The sequence below is a fragment of the Euphorbia lathyris genome, chromosome 5 (genome assembly GCF_963576675.1).
Source record: "Euphorbia lathyris chromosome 5, ddEupLath1.1, whole genome shotgun sequence".
NCBI lineage: Eukaryota > Viridiplantae > Streptophyta > Magnoliopsida > Malpighiales > Euphorbiaceae > Euphorbia > Euphorbia lathyris.
In genome coordinates this window covers 75,263,860-75,278,964 of record NC_088914.1, presented here as the reverse complement: position 1 = coordinate 75,278,964, position 15,105 = coordinate 75,263,860, and the positions used below count along the sequence as shown (strand labels likewise).

Here is a 15,105-nt window from a genome sequence, read left to right as displayed (position 1 = left end):
GCCGCCGGAACCATCTTGACCCCAGGTAGTTTCGAGCCCCCTATCTCAAAAAAATATCGGGGTGTTGAATTAGCCTCCCAAAATGGTCCAAAATTCAAAATTTCAATATTTTGGACCTATTAAGTATTCCCTAAATCCCAATTTCTAATTTTTTTTGCCTATTAATTCCTCCTTAAATCCAAATTATTAATTTTTATTGGCCTGCTAGGCCCTCTCATATAAAAAATTTTAATTTTTTTTACCTGTTCGGCCCTCCCTAAATCCAATTTTGAGAAATTATACATTAATACTTAAAAATTGGTTCTTGACCATTCAAATTATAACACGCATATATACAAAAAAAATTGAGCAAGTTCGATTTAGCAAAAAAAAAAATTGTAAACGCACGTGTAAAATTGGCCCCCCCAACCGAGTAATCCTATATTCACCACTGAGTACCCCTACAGAATTATGACTCAAAATAGAATATGCAAAGAACCCTTATGATCTTGCTTTTCCAGTCATGCTAGATTCATCAATGGGAAGAGAGCGACTATCAACACATGTAGAAATTGTAAAAACCGTATCACAAATGAGAAGTACCCACATGGTCACTGATGTTTAGAGGAATTACGTTTCCAACTACAATATCATATATTGAAACATCAACTCTTTTACCACCCCTAATAACATGCACACAAGTTTCTTGAGACATGTAATGCAATAAAGAAGAAAGTAAAATCCAACACAAGAACGAGGCACTAGAAGTGCACCTCCATATGTATGTTTCTATTCTCCTCATTTAAGTCTTCACACTAGAGATTGTTTGTACTCGCTCACAACTGAAAATAGACAAGCAAGAAAACTCAGAACATTCAACAAAACATTTATTCAAGTCGATTGAAGTTCAAATCATGTATACAATTTAATTGTCTGGAAATATATTTAACAGGGGCTGCGCGAACGCAGGCCCCCAAAGCAATAAATAATGAGATAGGAGCTCCCACTTGGGGAGACCGTAGAGAAGTACCCCTCATTTGTGCAATGGAAGACACTACTTTAGGCCATAGGCCTTCATGATCACCCATTGACCCTGTCCAGGTAAGTATGTTATAATGTTACTTGGTCCTTTTTATTTATTCTCTTACTCCTCCTTATCACTTCCACCAACTCACAATGTGGGATTCACTACCTTCTTTCATCATTCACATGTGTTGCTTTTTGTTTTGTTTAAAGTTGCTCGATTATGACAAGTGTTTCTTTGAAATTCGGAGAAAAGTGAAAGAAAGATAAACTCTATCGTATAAATATCACATAAAACTATGCTATTTTCCCTTTCACATGACACAAGATACATGACAGACATTTGTTTTCATGTCGTCTGAATATTTTTCGTGATAGTATTTTAACTGTATGTCATCTGAAGGCGAAATAAAAAATGCGCTCGATTCTCAGATGACATTACGATTACAGAATCCTGTCATCCAAAGAAAATGCGCGTTTTCTTTAAATTTGATGCACTCTACAGATGACACTTCTAATAAATGAATGTCATTGTATGCCGAAAACAAAAAAGCGGCAAATGAAATTTCACTTATGCAGCCATACCAAATTTTAGGCGCTCTATATCATTTGACTGAAATTTCAGCTGATATATAAACCGTCTCTCAATCCCAAACCCCAGTTTAGGTTACACAAGCTTCATCCCTCTCATCCCTCTCTATCTCCATGGTTGATTTGGACATGCAATCACTGGGTGAGCTCGAAACACGATACTGGTAAGCCATATTTTCTTCGTTTCTTGATGTATTAGAGTATCATTGTTCCTTACTCTATCTTTTCCTCATCTGATTTACTTTGGTGTATGTCGATTTCAACAGCTGGTATAAGGATCTTGTGATTTTCAGACCTATCGTTGAAAGGTTTAGATCTCTCGCTTAGTTACACTGATTTTATTGTATTTAGATTCACTGCTGTAAAGCTTGGGTCTTTATCTTTTTTAATCTAGGGCAAGACAGTGCCTGATACAGCAGATGGTATGAACTCATTTGATTCCTTTTTATTTGAACACTATTTGCATGGATAGTAAGAATGCTTCAGTACATGGGAAGGCTGACTGAAGAGATTGTCAATCGGTTCATGCCTTTAGCATATGGGAAGATTTCTTTAACTTACTGAATATATATTAATGTTATGTTGGTTTGAACTGATTGGTCATACCTTTAGAAGTGATTGTGTATGTTTGATGTACTGTTTTGGAACCTATAACTCATTGATTTAGGAAACTAGCCTGATTTAGTATATATATTGTTATGTAGGTTTGAACTGAACGATTACATATATGTATGATGTTGGGGTGATGATGAAATGATTGGTATGAACTGATTGGTTAGATATAACTATTTAGGAAGCTAGGACTCATAGAGTTTATGTATGAATGATCATTAAGCATGTGGCTGATTAGGCATACTCTAAAGCTTTGAATGTTCATTGTGATTGGCACTACTCTTACACCTATGAGTTATACTGCTAGAAGTGATTGAGTATGTGTATGTGTATGAAACATGTTTATGTTTGACGTTCTGTTGATGTTTATGTTTGAGGTTCTATATGAGTATGTGTACGATTGTTCATTTGGGCATGTAGCTTATTACTCATGCATCAAGTATTAGAGGAACATTGTAAAAGGGTCATTGAGCATGTATGAAGCATGTATTAAAAGGTAAATTTAGGCTAATTGCATGTACTGATATGGCTTGCAAATGATAATATATGCTTTGATTAGATAGATTAATATACATATACATACGAACTGAATAACAAGCTCTACATAAAAGGGTTATGTATGTGCATTGGCCATACTCTTACTATGTTCCTTTCCACTCGGTTTGATATCGTAACAACAACATTAAACATGGTGATAGGTTTATGATGCATTCAGCACAAACAGAGTCCCTTGTTTTGACAGCATCATAAACCTCATTACCAAGTTTAGAGTACCACGAGTACAACCCAAGTGGAATGAGCATTGTAAAAGGGCCATTTTAGTCTACTTGCACATACATACAAACTGAATAGCAAAGCTCTATGTTATATTACAAAAGGGGGGGATGAGTGTTGCCTTTCAGTTGTAATTGACAGTCCAAAGTTCCTTAGCTGTTTTGACTAGTGAAAGGAAATATTGAATTGGAATGAGAACCACATTTGGATATCACATTGCCTTTCAATTCTCCTTTCACTTAGCCAATACAGCTTAGGAGATTTGAACACCCTTCATATTCAGCACAAACAGAGTCCCTTGTGGTGACAGCATCATAACCCTCATTACCAAGTGGAAGGAGCATTATAAAAGGGTCAGTTTAGGAGCACAAAGCTCTACGTTATATTACAAAATGGGGGGAATTAAAGGTCCAAAGCTCCTTAACTATTTTGACTATAGAAAGGAAATTTGGAATTGGAATGAGAACCACATTTGGAGCTCACATTGCCTTCCGATTCTCCTTTCTCTTAGCCAAGATAGTTTAGGAGATTTGGACACCCTTATATCCACTTTGCATACTCCTCGGTCCATATACGGGCGATCCCCTCATACTCTTCCATGTTGCTGCGGTATTGCTCAGCAACTGCTTCTTGCCCATGATATGGCTCCTCACTGTGGGGCTGTAGAAGTAGATCATATAGGTGCCACAGACACTACAAAATGCATAGAATAATTAGAACAAAAATATGATGTTGTATGTTTATCAAATGAAATAGATAAATGGTTGCATTATACCGTGGCAGTGGAAAAGCGATGGTTATTAAGGATACGGGGAAGTTGAATCAACCCCTGAGGAGCCACGTTAGGATGCTATATCCTATTCCGGAAGCAAAACTGAGAATAAGAGGAGAGATTTATTAGTGTATGTTTCATGTAGGTGATTATATCTTACTAATCTGAGTTAATATTACTCTTGCAGGTCTGTTTGGGAAATCTGGAGGGTAGCTGATCTGATTTCAAATACACCCCTTTCATATGGGGTGTATTGGGGGCCTTTCATCCTGATCGACCGTGTGAAGAAGTTACCATTGAGATGACCTGTACGTTATCATCCAAGAAGAATCATTAGAAATACACAGAAGAAACCAAGAAGGGTTACAGAACAACTATGGATTGACATACGTACCATTGATGGCCAGAAGCCACTCTGGGTTCTCCATGTACAACTTATCCAAGTCAGCAATTATGTCTCCTGGAGTTTCAACAAGGGGATCCATTGTTGGTAAGTTTTCTGTTTGTTGAAGGTATGATTCTGAATGATGATGCATATATTTATAGTGATATGATTGTGGTAAGTGAAAGGCTGTGAAAGGGGAAGGGTAGCGTAATTACTACTGAGTTTAGGGATGTGTGTAATATTAATGACTTGCTTGGCTTTTGCAGATACCAAGACCTTTGGGATTATAAGCCTAATTATTAGGCCAAAATATGGATTGACTTATGGAAGATTGATTATTATTTTTGTGTTTTAATTCAGAAATGTATTATTTATTCAAGATATGGATTGACGTTAGGCACAAATATAAACATATTATGAGTATTGGTCTCCAATAAAATTAAAACCATTGATATACAAAATTTAATCTTCATATTTTAGAATGTTTCTGTATTCAGGTATAAAAACCAGAAATTCAAACGAATAAGAAGGCATAAAGTGACATTTTAATTTTTAAAAATGTCATCTAAACAGCAATAAAAAGACATTAAAATAAATGTTTCTATCATATGAAAAAAATCCTTTGACGTGATTGATTAAGACTTGTGTCATCTAAACAGGCTATAACGGCAGAAATTATTATACGAACTGTCATCTCAAATTAAATATGCGAATTTTCCACACGCTAACCTGGCCGTTTTAATTGTTAGAATGTCATGTGATGACATTAAAGGTGATGGCAGTAATAAATAAGCTGCATCGTAACAAGGGTAAGATGACAGTAAGAAAATAGGCTAATGTCATGTGTGATGACGAAACATGACAGAACCTGACCGTCGTCTGAAGGTGCAATAGACGGCAGCGAGCCCCGTGACAGATTTATATCTCGCGGGACGACGGTTTTTAACCGTCATCTAAAGAGGGTTTTGGCGTAGTGTAATTTAAGAAGTTCAGTTATGTTGCAATTAGTATTCCACTGTGGTTTTTTGGCTTTTGAAAAATAAATCTTGTGAGAAATCTGAATGCATGGCTAGTCTCAGACTCTAGCATATATACAATTTCTTTACTGATTGACCGAATGTAAATCAGAAATAAGATAGAAAGCAAATTGACGGAATGTTTTGAATATTAATATCTATACTGGTGTGTATGATATATACATTTAGGAACAAAATTGTTTTCTATACAAAAGTTGTGATGAAAGCTAATGATTTAAAATGTTAAGAAGGGAAACTCTGGTTTTCACCAATGCGCCTATACACACAATCTACCTCTTCCTCTACTTCTTCTAGGCTCTTCTCCAATTCCTCCAATCCATTCAAAATTTCTGGCATCTGATTCATATCTTTGTTTGACTTGAATACCATCAATTGTGTGTCAATCTTCTTCACTTCATTGGTTTCAAATTCCTCATGATATGATAAATTCTTTGACTGCAACAATTTAGAGATAATGGAGAAGCCAGAGAGCTTTGAATTGGCATTTGGCTGAGAAATAAAAGATAAGATGGACTCAAATACTGTAACACCAATTTCTTCTGCATCTTTTAACATGCTAATCATGTCACTGTTATCGTTGGAGGATGTAGTTCTGCAATTCTTGTCCTGTCTGTTGAATTTCCTCATGTACTTGATAATGACTTGATTCAGTTTCTTTCTATCCACCATATATTCATCAACTTCATTTAAACTGGATTTTGCATCCGATCTTCTTCTTCTAAGAGATGATTCTAGGCCCTGCACGCATTCTTTCATATGTGAGAGAAAATCTCTAGTGGTGCTGCACATATCTAGTACTCTCACTGATCCATTCAGTGCCTGATCTACAGATTGGTTATGCTTCTCATTGGAGAAAGTTTGGAGATAATCATCAACACATTCATACAACTCTTTCAGGCCACCTAACTTCTGGCCAATTGATGATTCTGATTTCTTGAATTTGTCAAGTTGCTCCTTGAGATTTTCAGTTAGAGGATGGGATTTAGAGGGAAAACTTATGGAACGGAGATGGAAAGAAGCCATTTTTATGTTGGTGAAAATAAAGCTAATAAAGATGGATGTGAATGTAGAAATGAAATTGGTGTTTAAGCTACTGAATAGTTGGTTATATACAAGGAAGAGAGATGATAGCTACCATCTGAATTCGTAGAGTGTATAATAGCTGTAATGTTCCTTGTTTGAGTCACAGATCCATCAATATCTCACCATTGTCTGCTATATATTTATAATATATACATTTAGGTGACTTGGTCTCATAGCTAACAGACAGAGAAATGAGCATCAAATTGCAGAATATTGAGTTTGAATCTGTGAAAATTATGATTATTATATTATAATGGTTGATGCACAATAATACTTACATTATTTGAATGAGTTGTAGGAAATGAGATCCAAATGAATAAAATATATGCAACCATGAGTTATAAACAATGGCACAGGAATTATTGATAGACAGAGAAATCAGCATCAAATTGAATTGGAAGCTGCGCAAATTATCCTTCTATTATAAATTATTGCTCAAATTCATTCATATGATGCACAGGTTAATGCATAGGAAGTTGTAGCAATTAATAATGATGAAATGCATGGATGCAAATATAAAACTCTAATTGCAATGTTTCTGTCTTGCATATTTATTTATACAACTCTTTAATCACAAAACAAGCATCAGACAGTCCTGCAAAACCTGAAACATGACAGATAATATATACAGATGTCCATAAATAGCTTATAAAATCAAATGGCTTTGACACAACCATCTGCACATATACAGTGCTTACTTTGGCTTGCAGAATGTAAACACCGCTTTCTTTTCATCGGCATTTGAGGAGCAATTGTGCAATCTCAAGGCATCATGCTCCTTATCAATTACATGTACATGGTGTCAAGAAAGAAGTTGAACTAAGAATAAGAAATATAAGGAGAAAGTGGAGGAATACAACCTTTCCCAACTCGTTCAAGACAGAAATTTCAAATAAAAGGAATGGAACAATCTCTGCGGAAAAATTCAACAATGATAACGGCATGAGGAAACAAACCGAAAGAGAGCAAGAAAACTTCATTGAAATGAAACAATGTCTGTATAATTATGGTTTGATATGTACGAATTGAGATCAGCATATATATACCGTACAAATGATTTTCTATCATCATGAGCACAAGGTACTTGAATTTCAATCCATTGACATGCCTCCATTTTACAACAAAAATAATCAAAAGATGGGAATGCAATTTTCACCATTGTTGAATTACTAATCAAGTTTGATGTGCAACACCTTAATAAAATATTTGTGTTTTCTACGCCATATGGTAAAGAAATATGCTGTAACGTCTAAAATGGTGCAATTTTACCCATAGTATTAGAATGTTTGGTGAATTTCAAATATCATTAATTAATGAAATTCTCTCTTGAGTGATGAATTGTGTTTTCTCCAATGCGAACCTGTGTCATGTTTTCTCTCATCTATATCAGATCAAATACATATATACATGTGAGAATTCAAATCTAAAAAATAATCTCGTGTTGGACAAAAATATCTTACTAAAATAACAAGTATATATGTCATGTAAAATTGCAAAAAGTAAATAAATATATTATTTTTCATATTGATATTTTTTTTTTTTTTTTTGGAAATGAATTGACATTTAAATTTAAGAAAAAATTGAAATTGGATAATAATAATAATAATAAGGTTTAAAAATACCCTTAACTTTGCCAACCAAGCGTTATATTACCCCTATAAATAGTTGGGATGAGGATAAAAATATAATTCGAGAATTATTATTCAATGTTTGGTACGTGGGATAGGGATAAGGATAAAAATAATACATTTTACTGTTTTAACCTTATTTAAACTACATAACATTAATTTGAGGGATAAGATGGACTTTTCCATCCTATTAAAATCGCAGGAGCTTATCCCACCTCCTTATACCACCCGTTCCTGGGTATAGGATTTGAGGGATAAGAGACTTATCCCTCATCTGTCTCACTCTTCTATCTCACAAACAAACGCGGGATAACTTATCTCGTGTTTTTTATCCCTATCTCACCTCCTATATCCCTCCTAACAAACACCCCGCTAAGGTTAAAAATGGTACAATTAAGCACGCAACGTTGATCCCCTAATTTTACACACCCTTACCAGATTTCCTAACTCTGTTAAAAGTTACGTTCTAAGTGGCGATCATTCCAATGATTCAAAACGAGTAAGAAATTAAAACCCAGCCTAGTTACATTCCTCTGATCTAAGTGGCTAAACATTTATCAAATTCGAACTTTTGAATCGAAATCCTCCAACTGAGAGGATTAAGTGTTTGACCGGATGCGATACTGAATGGAGTTTGAATTGGGATGAGGAATGGATTAGTGTTAAAAGTAGTAAAATTGAGGAAGATGAGAAATCAGTGGAAGATCGAGAGGCTGCATGATAGACAAAGAGTGGAGTTATGAATTGCTTTAAAATAAACATTGATACACGATTTACTATAGAAATGGATTCTTATTCTACGTCACGATTTTCCATTTTTTTTAATTCAGATTCAACATCATATTAAATTATTGGTATGGTATACTGATTATAGTATAATTGCAATTACTTGATTTTAGAAAGAAATTAACAAAGAGGAGAGAGAAAAGAGAGAAAATAAATATAAAGATAAAATTAACTCTTTTCAGAATGTTTATTTTTGTATTTTTTCCTAATTAAAATGGGAAGAATGAGGTCTGAATCTTCAACCTAAAGTTAAAATGGAATCATTAAGCAACCCTTTATACCAACTAAATCAATCAGATCTAATGTTATATATACATCTCTTTATTTATATATACACTATAAAATTATTTTTTGGGCCCCTTACTATTATGGACCCTGGGCAGGCGCCTCTCAATTCATAGCTCAGGACCGGCCCTGCCTATTGACCCCGTCCAGGTAAGTATATTGTAAAGTTGCTTAGTCCTTTATATTTATTTATTCACTCCTTTTATAATTTCCACTTATTTGCAATATGAGATTCACTACATTGTGTCATAATGTGCAGCATCATTCACATGTGCTGGCCTGTTAACAACTGAGGGAAAATAAATACAATACATCTTTCTAGTCTTACTTTTGAAAAATATATGTTGCTTTCTGCTTTCTTCGTAGTAATTGATTATGTCATATATTTTAGTCTAATTTCAATTACAAAACATTGAATGTATGGTTTTGTGTTTCTCCATAATTCTGAAAAAAGGGAAAACAAAATAAACTTGGCAGATTGAGTGAATTGCTTTGTACATTAGTAATTAATCTTTCTGTATGTTTTGTGCATCATTTTTCTTTATAAGATATTTCGCTTATTATACAACTAGGTCACAACTTGAGCAGCCATAAAAAAAAATTAATTGGTTTGAAGACGTGGAAGGAAAAAAGGAATGTGTTGGCAATGCATTGAGTGCATCTCTACAGCTCCTGGATACTTGAACCTTACTTGGAATCCACACTGAAGTTGAGCAACGTCATTAAGAAATTCGAGAACTCAAAGTTAGACATAATTTGGTCATCATATGCATGCAATTAATTCATTGATATACAATATACAATTTAGTGCATGGTATTCATTATAATATCATAAAATGGAGAGGGCTAAACTTGTAAATGTGAAAAGCGTTGTTAAAAAAGTGCAAGTAATAGGATCAAGCATTGGAGAATTAGAGGAGGAGATAGAATGTATTTATAGGAAATTTGTGAAAATGAGATTTCCCTTCTCAATATCATCATTCACTATACCAACATTGTGAATATGGAGGCAGGCATTCCAGAATCATGAATAGGAGCAGTGTACAAGTTAGTTGCTAATATTAACCCTGCCCCATTGACGACGATTTTCATTGTCAAACCGCTAACCCGCAAGAATAAACAACAATCAATTGGGGAGACCTTAAAGCAATTTATGGCTAGGGGTTGCGCGAATGCATGTCCCCACTATATGGCATTGTCTCTCCTAATTGGGGAGACCTTAAAGCAACACCCCTCCTTTGTGCAATTGAGTTCACTCCCTTACCCCATAAGCCATTTTGATGACCGATTGACCCGGTCTAGGTAAGTATGTTGTTAGGTTGCTTGTCTCTATCTATTTATTCACTCACTCCTCTTTATCACTTCCACTAAATTATAATACGGGATTCACAAAGTTCTTTAATTTTATGCATCATCACTCACAAGTGCTGACCTATTAACAACTCAGGGAAAATAAATCTAATCCTTATTGCTAGCCATATTGCTGCTTTTTGGTTTTCATCATAATCACTTGATTATGTAATGATTTTAGTCTAATTTCAGTTACGAAAAGTTGAATGTATGATAATTGCTTATTCATTATTCCGAAAAAAATGAAAACAAGTTAAACTCTAAGTTATTAATGCCAGTTACCTAAAATGTTAAGCAACAAAAACTATTACAAAGCTAACCCAAATAAATTAATGATTAACAAGTAAAATGTAACTCACGAATAAGATAAATAGCAAATTGAGGGGAAGTTTTGAATATTTATTATCTATATACTTTTGTGTATCATATATACAAATAGGACCAAAATTGTTTTTATACAAAATTTATGTCGACCAACAGCTTGATTAGAGATATGGAGCCAATGATTTAGAATGTTGAAAAGGTACCAAATATATCTATGATTTTGCGGGATCTTTGGAGCGCTCTTCGTGAGGTGCAATTTGAAAGTAAGGGAGTTATGTTTCATTCAGCTAACCACCATGTTTTGTCGCAACTCTCTTTACTTGGCCGCCCTCCTCCCGTACCCTCCTGTGTGGAAGTTATTTAGCATCCTCCGCTACCGGGTTGGATCAAAGTAAATTCAGATGGATCAGTGGCTGATAATTTAGCAGGAGTGGGTAGAATTTTTAGAAACTGCAGAGGCTTTCCGCACAATGCTTTTGTAATGTCGTTTCGCATCTGTCTCCCTTTTGAGGCGGAATTACAGGGTGTTATGCAATCCATTCATATGGCTTGGGATAAAGGTTGGAAGAAGCTTTAGATTGAATCAGATTCACGCTATGTTGTTAATCTATTAAAATCAAGATCCAAGACAGTTCCTTGGCGTTTCCGTCAAGAGTGGATGCTTTGTCTTTCCTTTGTGAAATGACAATTTTTGTTTCACATATTTTTAAAGAAGGAAATACGGTGGCAAATTCCTTAGCTAACCATGATCGAACTGCTTCTTCGTTGCTTTCATGGAATTCCTCGCCATCCTTCTGCTCTCATCTTGTGTCTGATGACTCGGCGGGACAGGCCCAGTTTCATTTCCGTTAGTTCGTTTGTATTTTATTCTGTTTTTTTGTTTGTCCTTTATTACTTGGGCTCTGTTAATAATATTTCCGTTATTATTTCCGTTATTATGTACTGATCTCCTCTTTTAATAATATTTTGGGCTCTGTTTCATCTGATTTGAAGTATACTAACCTAGTTAGGACGCTTTTACTCTTTTGGATCGATCTCCAAGCTTTCAATTAAAAAAAATATACATATATATCCATATATGTGAATATCAACATTATCACTTATCCAATAAATAATATATGTTAATATAATTATATATCTAATATAATTAACTCTTTTATTCCAATTAAAACACTTATATGATGATCATTTGTTTTTAAGATGGTTGAGTATCATTTTCATTTACTAGCTTAAGAAATTAATCGCGCAACTACAAAAACACAACAACATACGTGGTTTGGCCAAGTACGGTTATGATATTAGTTTAGTATTTGAGGACCTTCAATGAAGATATACTGACTAAAATATTTCGGGCAGACTAACAACTTTTTAGCAACTATTTCATGTACATGAATAACTAACTGTAAATAATAATTTTTCTACAAAATGTGTACATGCATCATCCACTAGTGAATGAATATGTTTTGAGTACTTATTTTTAAATATTTACTTGTAGATTCAAAATGAAAATGATAGATATATAATGACTAAGATTTGATCAGGTTTCGATCCTGGGACCTGTGGGTTATGGGCCCACCACGCTTCCGCTGCGCCACTCTGATTAGTGCTTAATTTTTCATATTCTCTCTATTTATTCCAGTCCTTCCTTTATTTGTGCTTATGTGATCATCTGCCAATATAAAAACATTAATACAAAAATTATTGACTGAAAGTTCAAATTGTTGATATAAACAAAGATATTAAATTGAAAAAATGCAAATTGGTGTGAAAGAATTGGAGAGAAAAATTGAATCAATGACATTGAAATTGTACTTTATATGATCATATCTTTCATATAGTGATAACTATTCTAAAAGTGTGTATGAAATGAAAGCTCAGAAGAAATAATCAAGAAGTTACAATTATAGCTACAGAGATGGTCCATGGTGTGATAATTATGCATTCATTCCTAGTCTCACTCAACCACTTATTAGATCATTTGTAGGAATACTTTCTATGGCATTATATGAAGAAGGAGTTGTCCCTAATCCATTTAGAGAGCTTCCTCATCTTTTCACAACTTGTGCCTTCAATTTGTTTCCTCAATAATCATGATCACAGTGAGATGATGAGGTCATTGGATAAGGCCTTGGAAACAATATTGGGCAGGGGATGTGCGAACGCAAGCCCCCCCCACCCCCCCCCCCCCCCCCCCCACCCCGGTGCAACAAATTAAGAGATAGGCTCTCCCACTTGGGGAGACCTCATCAACGATATTTTGTTCAATGTAGGTCACTGACTTACAACATGGGCCTTTCTGATCACCCATTAACACCATCTACGTAATTATGTTGTCATGTTGCTTATCCCTTCCATTTTAGTCACTCGATCATCTTTTTCATTTCCACTAACTTATAATGTGGGATTCAAAAATTTAATCCACCTTCCTAGTCATACTGCAGAACAGTATAATGCTATTTTTTGTGTTCATCATAGTCACTTAATTATATAATGACTTTAGTCTAATTTCAAATACAAAATTTTAATGTGAAAATTGTTTCGTCATAATTCTAAAAATAAAAATGAAAACGAGTTAAACTCTAGGTTATTAATGCCAGATACTTAAAAAGTTGAGCAGCAAAAACTATTTCAAACTTAAGCTAAATAAATTAATGATTGACAAGTAAAATGTAACTCGGGAATAAGATAGATAGAAAATTGAGGGAAGGTTTTGAATATTAGTATATATACTTTTATGTATCATATATACGGATCGGAACAAAATTGCTTTTTATACAGAATGTGTCCTCATAAAATCTACATCTTCCTCCATTTCTTCTATGCTCTGCTCTGCTCCAATTCCTTAAATCCTTTCCAAACGTTTTGTATTTGATTGATATCTTTGCTTGACTTGAACACCAACAATTTTGCATCGATCTTATTCATTTCATTCGCTTTGATTTCCCCTTCACTTGATAAATTTATTGAATGCAATAGTTTTGAGATAATGGAGAAACTAGATAGCTTTGATTTGTCATTTGGCTCAGAAATGAAAGATAAAATGGACTCAAATAATGAAACATTGATTTCCTCAACACCCTTTAACATGTTAATCATGCTGTTCAAGTCGGTGTTATATATCGTTTGAGGATGTAGTTCTACAATTCTTGTCATGTCTCTTCAATTTCCTCAAATAGTTGATAATGGTTTGATTCAGTTTCTTTCTAGCTACCATATAAGCATCAACTTCATTTGAATTCATCAGAGCTTCGTCTTCTAAGAGATTATTCTAGGCCCTACACACATTCTTTCATATGTGAGAGGAACTCTTTAGTGGTGTTGCTGTAGAGAATAAAATAGAGTTTGTATTGTGAGAAAATGGATTTGATTAAGAGAAAATGGATTTGATTAGTGTGGGTATATTTGTAATTAGTGTCTTTGCTCTTAGGAGCTCTTTTCCTATCCCGCATGGGAAACTTATCAAAGTTTCCAAGAGTATATAAAGGCTTGGGCCTTATAAGCCTTTAAATTGTGTTTAGTGGGTTTTAGCAAATATACCACATACACGTCGTTCGTGCGACGCCCGTCCTAACTAGACTGCGCCCCAATTTCATTCTCTGGGTTGAAAAACCTCTTGTAGTTTTGAATGAGTATGAATGTTAGGTGAAGATAGACAGCCTAATCTTCTCATGGATTTTGAACTCTATTTCAAAGGAAATAGTAGATCCATTTATATACGCATCCTCTATAAAGGCTCTCTAGTTAGAATTGCAGCAGAGGTTTACAGAAAATAATGGATTGTAGTGATTTTACCTGAAATAACAGCTCAGCAAGGTATTACTCAAGGTTCCATTTCTTTTTATTTCATGAAATTGAAGCTATTATGGGATGGGGTATGAGTTCTTGAACCTTTCCAAACTTGTGATTGTGGAGGATCTCGCTCTCTGTTTCAGACCTTTTGTCACGTGATGCATTTTTTTATCAGCTTTAAATAATGAATATGAGCATGTTTGTACTAAAATTTATTGATGGATCCTATTCCACATATCAGCAAGGCTTAATCTACGGTTCAATGAGTAGAAAGACAGAAATGTTATGTTGTGGACAGTTAATTTGACTTTATTAATGCTGTTGCTCGAAATCAACCTAAACCTCAATCATCAATAGTTGATTCTTGTTGAAAAAAAAATTTAACTATTAATTTAAAATAATTGAATAAAATAAATATTTAAAAAAAAGTAAATTAACCACCGAATTCGGTGGTCAATGGGGCAATTAATTGTGCCAGTAAATTGCTGGCACAATTAATTGCCAGAAACCAAGGTCATCATTGGCTTATAAAAGCCAATGATGCTCCATCACATGGTGAGGAGTTGAGTTCAGATGATTGAGAGAGAGCGAAAAATTGCATAATAGATCTTGTATTGTCTGTTTGCTTTCTAATTGAGAGAGGGTAGTCCAATTGTTTTTAAGGAGAGACAAAATAGTAAAATAATT

General features: G+C 34.3%; 1 non-coding gene across 1 annotated transcript; it reads right to left on the bottom strand.

Annotated features, from left to right (window-relative positions):
* Window positions 1-927: 927 nt before the first annotated feature.
* LOC136231707 (U1 spliceosomal RNA) lies at window positions 928-1,088 on the bottom strand. Its single transcript, XR_010690075.1, has one exon. It is a non-coding gene; the product is annotated as a U1 spliceosomal RNA (small nuclear RNA).
* Between the last annotated feature and the right edge of the window lie 14,017 nt (window positions 1,089-15,105).